This window comes from Odocoileus virginianus, chromosome 9 (genome assembly GCF_023699985.2).
Source record: "Odocoileus virginianus isolate 20LAN1187 ecotype Illinois chromosome 9, Ovbor_1.2, whole genome shotgun sequence".
Taxonomy (NCBI): domain Eukaryota; kingdom Metazoa; phylum Chordata; class Mammalia; order Artiodactyla; family Cervidae; genus Odocoileus; species Odocoileus virginianus.
In genome coordinates, this window is record NC_069682.1 from 18,419,578 (window position 1) to 18,428,345 (window position 8,768).

Genomic DNA, 8,768 nt, shown 5'->3' on the forward strand with positions numbered 1-8,768 from the left:
CACCAGGCTCCTCTGTCCCTGGGATTCTCCAGGCAAGAATACTGGAGTAGGTTGCCATTTCCTTTGCCAGGGGATCTTCTGACCCAGGGATTGAACCCACGTCTCCTGCATTGGCAGGCTGAATCTTTACCACCTAGAAAACTAAGATTATATTTTGGGCACTAAATGATTTCATCTGAAATTTGAGAGTCACATGACTTTTCTTTGCTTTTCATAGAGCAATGCTGGATTTTTTTTTTTATAGCCCCTCACACCATTCTAAATTTCCCACCTTTACCCTTTTTGGAAAGGAGCTTTTGAACCAAACATAATAAAAATTTGGTTTGCCTTGAAGAGTTCCTCTCAAAAGCTAGAAAAACACTGTAACCTGTCAGGTCTGTTGTTGAGACTTCAAAGGGGGAACAGTGAGGATATTAATCCTCCTATGATGGACTGCATCCCCAGACCTACTCTTTCTAGAATCTTCCACATTTCCATAAGAGGTAATCCCATCTTTAAATTTGTCAGGACAATATCTGAGAGTTATTCTTGATTTCAGAAATCATTCTTCAGCACAGCTTGGCAGCTTTAACTTAAGAATACGGCCCTAATCTGACCACTTCCCACACTTGCGTAGCTACAAAGCTGGCACAAACCAGCATCCTCAGATCTAGTTTCTCTCTCATCTGGATGTTCCCCTGCTCCCCGCTTGATCTTCTTAAATTTATTCCCAACACAGGAGCCAGAACGTTTCTATTAAAATGTAAATAAGATCATGTAACTACTGTGTGTAGGACGCTTCAAAGGATTCTTGCCTCACTACAATTGAGAGTCAAAGTTTTCACACTGGCCTGCAAGGTTCTTTAATGACCTGTGCCCCTCCCCACCTTGCTGCCCTTTGAACATGCCAGGTATACCCCCACTTTGGGATACTGGCCTATTTTGTTCCCTATCATGGTCTATTTCTTCCTCAAATATCACCATCTCAGTGAGCCCATCACTTAGTTTAAAGTTATATCACTGGCCTTTGTTAAAATTGCCCCTCCCCTCTCTGTCCACTTTTTCTTTAAAGCACTTATGACCACCTGTTAGGCTTTATCTTTTCCTTATTTATTGTTCCTCTCTTTACTATTTTAGTTTTTAAAACTTCCTCCACTAGAATGTGACCTCTGTTAGTCATATAATGTGACAGTAGCAATGTTTGTTGTATAACTGCTGTATCATCAGAACTGAGAAAACCTAGCACATAAACATGAAGCGATATTTGGATGAATGAATGATTATACGGTAATTAAAATTTAATGTCATAATAAATATCAAGCATATATCAAGGAAAAGTAGTATAATGAACCCCTTGTACCAATCACTCAGCTTCAACAATTAGCATCATTTGACCATTCTTATATCACTTAGTCTGTTTACCCCTTGTTTGATAATTCAGTGGAGACTCAATTTTTGGGTGGAGGTAAAATTACACATATTGAAATGCATAAATCTATACAATTTTTGACAAATGTATACACCTATGTATACTACATCTTTATCATGACATAAACACGTCATCTGCCCAGTAAGTTAACTCCTGTCCCTTCCAAGGCAAACTGCTCTTGTCACTCCTCCCTGCCCTGCTAACCCAGGCAATGGTTGTTGTCTTTTTTTCGTCTTAACCTAGTTTCATCTGTTCTAGAACTTCATGTCTAGATTGATCTGTATGTTAAAAGTCAGAATCAAAGTGAAAGTTGCTCAGTCATGTCCAACTCTTTGAGACCCCATGGACTGTATAGTCCATGGAACTCTCCAGGTCAGAATAGTGGAATGGGTAGCTGTTCCCCTCTCCAGGGGATCTTCCCAACCCAGAGATCGAACCGAACATTGCAGGCAGATTCTTTAGCAGCTGAGCCACCAGGGTAGGTTAGGGATCCTTCATTTTTCTTTTTTTGCTTTCACCCAGAACAGTGTCTTTAAGAATCATTGATGTTTTTGCATGCATTAATGCAAATTAGGTCCTCTCAACGTTGTAGTGTTCCATTATATGGATATATGGCAGTTTGCCTTTTCATTCTCTCAGTAACTGACATTTTCCATTGTTTTATGTGGTCATCCAGCTGAATGTTTTATGTACAATTGAAATGAGTTTGGTTTTGGCTGTGGTTCAAAATCTGTATATATTCTTCTGTAAGTCTTTCTATTTTTTTGGACATATGGTCTCACTTCTTTTGGATAAATGCTTAAGAATGAAGCTGCTTGGTAAAGTGGTGTATGTTTATTTGTATAACAAATGCTAATCATATCTACAAAACAGCTGTACTGCTTTTTATTTTCATTGGTGATGGTTTATGGGTTTAATTTACATTTCCCTGATGGTAAATGATATTAAGTGTTTTTGGATGTGCTTACTATTTATTTCTCAAAAAGAATTTTTTTATAATATCCTGGATACAAGACTGTGGTCAGCTACATGCTTTGTGAATATTTTCTTCCAGTCTATAATTTTCTGTTCATTTTCTCAGTGATGTCTCTTGATCAGCAATTTTTAATTTTGAGAAGGTCTAATTTTTCATTTTTTTTTCTCTTGTGGTAATTTCGTTCTGCTTTCGAGGAAACCTTTGTTTAAGTCTGCAAGATTTTTTTTGTATGTTTTCTTTTAAAAGTGTTATAGTTTTATCTTTTAGGACCCTACTTCAGTCAGAGTAATTTTTGTATATGCTAAGTAGAGGTTATTTACTCATCTTTCCATTTGAATGTTCAGTCCAGGTGTTTCAGTTGTTGTCGCTGTTTAGTCACTAAGGCATGTCTGACTCTTTGGCAGCCCCAAGGACTGTAGCCTGCCAGGCTCCTTTTTCAGTTGTATCAGTACTGTTGGCTGAAAACAACAGCTCTCTCAATAGATTTTACATCTTTGTCAATTATTGATTAACTGTGTAAACATGAGTCTATTTCTGGACTCTCTCATGTTCCAACTTTGTATTTACCTATATTCCAAGCTCTAACTGATTACTGTAGTTTAACAGTAAATCTTGCAGTCAGCATATATTTTATATTTTTGTTTTTTCTTTTGCAAGATTGTTTTGTATATTCTAGGTCCATATGAATTTTAGAGCTAGATGATCAATTCTTGTAAAAATACCTTACTGGGATTATGATTGGTGTTGTGTTGTGGCTCAGCATGTGGTCTGTTTAGCTGAATGTTTGCAGCCTTTTGGAAAGAAAGAAATCCTACAGTTTAGAGTATAGTATCTGTAAGTGTCAGTAAGATCAAGTTGGTTGATAGCCTAATAGTTCTGTCAGTTGCTGAGAAGGGATACAAGACTATCCAACAGTAATGTTAGATTTATTGAGTTTATCTTTTAATTTTGCTAGCTTTTGCTTCATGGAATTTAAAGCTTTATAGTTAGGTGTGTACACATTACACATGTTTTATCTTCATGATGTATTAACTCTTTTTTGTGATAAAGTCTTTTATTTTTGATGCTACTAGTCTTGATGTCTGCTTTGTCTAATGTTAATATGAAGTGAAGTGAAGTTGCTCAGTCGTGTCCGACTCTTTGCAACCCCATGGACTGTAGCCTACCAGGCTCCTCCATCCATGGAATTTTCCAGGCAAGAATAGTGGAGTGGGTTGCCATTTCCTTCTCCAGGGGATCTTCCTGACCCAGGGATCCAACCCAGGTCTCCCTCTTTGCAGGCAGACACTTTACCATCTGAGCCACCAGGGATGTTAATATAGTCAGTGATAAAATCTTTTTCATGATAAATATTTGTATTTCATCCCTTTCACTTGTATTAAAGTACATCTTCTAAAGATGTACTATAGGGCCTTGTTTTTTTTAGTCTAGTCTGATAATCTTTGCTTATTTTGTGAAAAGTTTGGCTCATTTAAAATTAATATAATTGTTGATATGATTGGATTCGAATCCACTGTTTTATTAACTGTTTCTTTTTTCTTCCTTTGCTTTCTTTGTCTTTCTTTAGGGAAAAACAAAATTTTTAAAAATTTTAAACTGGAGTGTGATTGGTTTATAATATTGTGTTAGATTCTGCCATACAACAGTGTCAGCTCTGAAAGTGAAAGTGTTAGTCGCTCAGTCCTGTCCAACCTTTGCAGCCCCATGGACTGTATCCTGTCAGGCTCCCCTGTCCATGGAATTTTCCAGGCAAGAATACTGGAGTGGGTTGCCATACCCTTCTCCAGGGGATCTTCCTGACTCAGGGATTGAATGTTGGTCTCCTGCATTGCAGGCAGATTCTTTGCCATCTATGCCATCATTTGCATACATATATCTCCTCCCTCTAGAGCCTCCATCCCACCATAGGTCATCACAAAGCATCAAGCTGAGTTCCCTGGGCTATATACAGCTGTTTCCTGCTAACTCTCTATTTTATACATGGTAGTGTATGTATGTTGATGCTACTCTCTCAATTTATCCCACCCTCTCCTTGCCAAATATTTTTAAAAAATCTATTTTGATAAGTATATTGACATTTTAGCTCTTCTGCTTTGAAAGGATTTTAATGCTGCTCTAGGATTTGCAAATTGCAACTTTAATTAATAAAAATCTTAGCGTTAATATTGTGTTAATCCATACAAAGTATAGGAATCTTCCGTCAGTGTAATACTATTTGCATCTCTGTCCCATGTGTTTTTGTACCATATGCATTGCAATTACATACATTATATTTGTTTTTAAGTATTATATAATACAAAGAAATTAACATTTTGTCATTGATTGCATTTTATGTTTTTTTAAAAATATTTTTGATGGATTAAACATTGCTACAAATATTTACTTTTGCTGCTACTCTGTTGAAATGTGGAATCTGATTTCCAATGCTCTTGACTTGGGGCTAACTTTAATGCTTGATCAATAACATACAGTAGAAATTGTGTTATTCTTTCAAAGATAGCTCATAGAAAGCCTCCCAGCTTCAGATTGAGTTTTTTAAAGCATTTCCCCTTACAGCTCAGCCACCACGCTGTGAGAAGCTCAAGCTATATGGAGAAGTCTCAGGTAAGCTTCTAGCCAGCAACCACATGAAAGATCTCAAGCAAGTATTGCTCAACTGATTTCAGTTAACCTACAGGACTATGAGAGAGAAGAATACATTTTTTATATTAAGCTACTAATTTTTGGGTCAGAAAGATCCTCTGGAGAAGGAAAGGGCAGACCACTCCAGTATTCTCACCTGGAGAATCCCATGGTCAGGGGAGCCTGGTGGGCTATAGTCCATGGGGTTGCAAGAGTTGGACACAACTTAGTGACTAAACCAACCAGCCAACTAGCTTTTAGGCTGGTTTGTTAGGCTGTTCAGAAAATGTACTCATATTCTTATCATTTCTTCCAACAGTTATCATCTGGTGTCATTTGCCTCTAGCCTGAGGAATTTCTGTTTGCATTTTTTGGGACACCGATCTTTTAGTGCTAAATTTTTACAGTTTTTGATAATCTGAAATGTCTGGTTTTCACCCTAATTTTTGAATGTTCTTAATGGATATTGAATTCTGGCTTGACCATTTTGTTTTTCACTCAGTGCTTAAATATTGTTGTTTAGCCTTTTCTGTTACTGAGAGGTTAGCAGTAATTTTAAAATCATTTTTCTCATTCCACTTCAAGAATTACTTTTCTTTTGATATAGCATTTGGTGGTGATCTGTCTAATTCTGTTTTCTATGATCTTATCCTGCTTGGAACTTGGTGTGTTTCTTGGTTCTAGAAGTTGACATTTTTAATCAAATTTGGGGAATTTGGGGCCATTTTTTAATTTTGGAAGTTTCTATTCACATATCCGCATGCTCAGATTCTTTCTGCAGCTATGCCTTGATAACTTTGCCCCTGTATCTTTGCCTCTGTATCTACCTCATCTTCCTATTGTGGATTCATACCAACTTAGTGTATATAAGTAACATACTGTCGAGATCAAGATAAATTCTAATGCTTCATGGGGACATCTTCTAAAATTGTGGACACTGGCTTCCTCAATAGAATATTATTTTCTTTCTTTTTTTTTTTAGAATATTATTTTCTTGGTGATGACCCCCACAGATACTATTAAGTTTCTACATAGATAGTAACTTTCCTGATGAAATCATTGAATTCTTTCTATTTGATATATACTTTATTAATCCAGGAGCATTTAGTCATTTGTTCAAAATGTTCATTGAGCCACTACTGTATGCCATATATTGTTTCTGGGTAAGGACATTGGCTAATAAAATGCCTCAAAAAAAAAAAGTTATGTTAATCAAGACAGAATAGGTTTTCTGTAAGTGCAGAAATACTGATCAATGGAACAGAACAAAAATTCCCCAAATCAATCTATACATGTAGGGAATATTCAAGAAATAATTTTTGATTCAGGATATTTCTCACCAGTAAATGATTTAGTATTTAAACATTGAATGATAGAAAATTTACAGGGTTGATTTACATTTCTCTCTAGAATTGGGTGACAGATTCACAGAATAATCTTTGGGTTTTCAGGGAAAATGCCTTTGGTTTTCATAATGTTTATGCTATTGTAGGAGATAGATAAGAACTTATAAAATTAAAATGGGTAATTTCATGTGGTAACAAGTTCTTAGAGTCTTCCCAGATGGTGCTAGTGGTAAAGAACCCACATGCCAATGCAGGAGACTTAAGAGACACAGGTTTGATCCCTGTGTAAGGAAAATCTACTGGAGGAGGTCATGGCAACCCACTCCAGTGTTGTTGACTGAAGAATTCCCATGGACAGAGGAGCTTGGTGGGCTCAGTCCATGGGGTCACACAGAGTTGGACTAACTAAAACAACTTAGCATGCAAATTGTTAGCAATAAGTTCTTAAAGAATCCCAGGCTGAGATACTGCCATGAGGAGGAAGGGAAGAAAGAAAGAGAGGCTTTCTTGGGCTCAAGGAAGTTCAGCCAAGTTCTCAGAGGAGGGGATAATTAAATGGAGATCTGAAAAATAAGAGGTGGGGCTTGGGGAGAAGTGATGGGAGTGAGTTCCAAAGGGTGTGCTTACTTGCCTGCTCAGCTCTATATGACACTCTGTGACCCCATGGACTGTAGCATGCCAGGCTCCTCTATCCATAGCATTTTCCAGGCAAGAATACTGGAGTGGGTTGCCATTTCTTCTCCGGAGTTCGAAAGGGAGGAAGGAGCAAAAATATCGAAGAGAAAACTGAGTATTTTTTATACTAGTTAATCATTTGGCACATAAATAGGTACTGTATTATGAAATGAAATTCATATTTTATGGCAAGAAAAGAAAGATATAAACAGAAAATATTTTCTCTGCCCTTTGTTCTCCTTACTCCCTGCACTGTGCATTGTTTATTTACATTATGTGTTGAACAAACTGCCCCTGGTCAGAAGAAGCACCCACTCAACCAGAAAGAGCTACATTCTCCTCACAGCAACAACTCCTTAAAGATAGCATTCCTTCCTGATCTCCTGAAGGTCCAAGACACTTAGATCTGGATGGTGTAAACTGTCAATAATGCATCACTTAATGTATAGCCCTCTATTTCAAAAAATGCATATAACTGCTCCACTTCTAATGGGTGGAGCAGTTTTCCAAGCTTTCTGAGATGCTGTTCCCAGGTTAGAATCCTCAAGGTTTTTCTTGAATAAAATTTTCCATTTCATTTTTAGATTGATTGATTAATTTTTCTTTGACAGTCTCATAACATCTTTTGTTATCATAAAGATGATAGTTATCACTTTTTGAGCCCTTTGCAAGGACTTCATGTTTATTAGAGAGTTGAAAACTCTGTTTTGGAGAGGTTTAGCCATTTGAAGAATTTGGATTCAAAACCAAGTCATTTTATCCAAGTCTGCCTGTTTCTGACTTACTGGTTTGTGCTTCTCTTCTGCCATCCTAGGTAGATTTGGAGTTTTATAAAAAGATATTTTAATTGGCCTGGGCTGCAATAACAGAATGCCATCGACTGGGCTTAGCCAACAGAAATGAATTTCTTCACAGTTCTGGGGGCTGGAAGTCCAAAAACAAGTTGATGGCCGATTTCATTTCTGGTGAGAACCATCCTTCTGGCCGGCAGAGTTCTGTGTCCTCACATGGTAGGAGAAAGCTCTGATCTCTCTTTCCTTTTTTATTTTTCCCCAGAACATTAATCTCATCATGGCAGTTCTACCTTCGTGATCTCATTTAAACCTAATTAACCTCCAAAGGTCCCACCTCCAAATACCATCACATTGGGGTTAGGGCTTCAAAATTATGAAATTTGGGGGGACACATTTTATCCATAGCAGATGGGAAACATGAATTGTATATATTGGATATTCCCTAAAATTCTCATAAAAAAATATGAAAGTAGTGTTACATGCATGGAAACTAACTAATTTTGCCCAGCTAATTCCTACCAGTTTTCTAGGTTTCAGTTTAACTGCTAGTTTTCCAGGAAGGCTGGCTTAGCTGCCATGGTACCTTGCTTATCCATCAGTGATTTCTTATCTGTTCTCTCTGACTTTGTAAGCTCTGTGAAACCTGTCACCACTGTATTCCTGGTGTGTGGTGGTGCAGTATCAGGTACAAAGTAACTGCTCAATAAGTATTCAATTAAATTGATGTATGAGTTAGTCACTCAGTCGTATCCAACTCCCCATGATCCTGTGGACTGTAGCTCGCCAGGCTCCGTCCATGGAATTCTCCGGGCAAGAATACCGGATTGGGTTGCCATTTCCTTCTCCAAAATTGATGTGTGATCCTTGGCAAATTAAAAGCTCTCTCAACCTGAGTTTCTTAATCTGTAAAGTTTAATCTACTTCATTCAGTTAAGAGAATTTGGTGA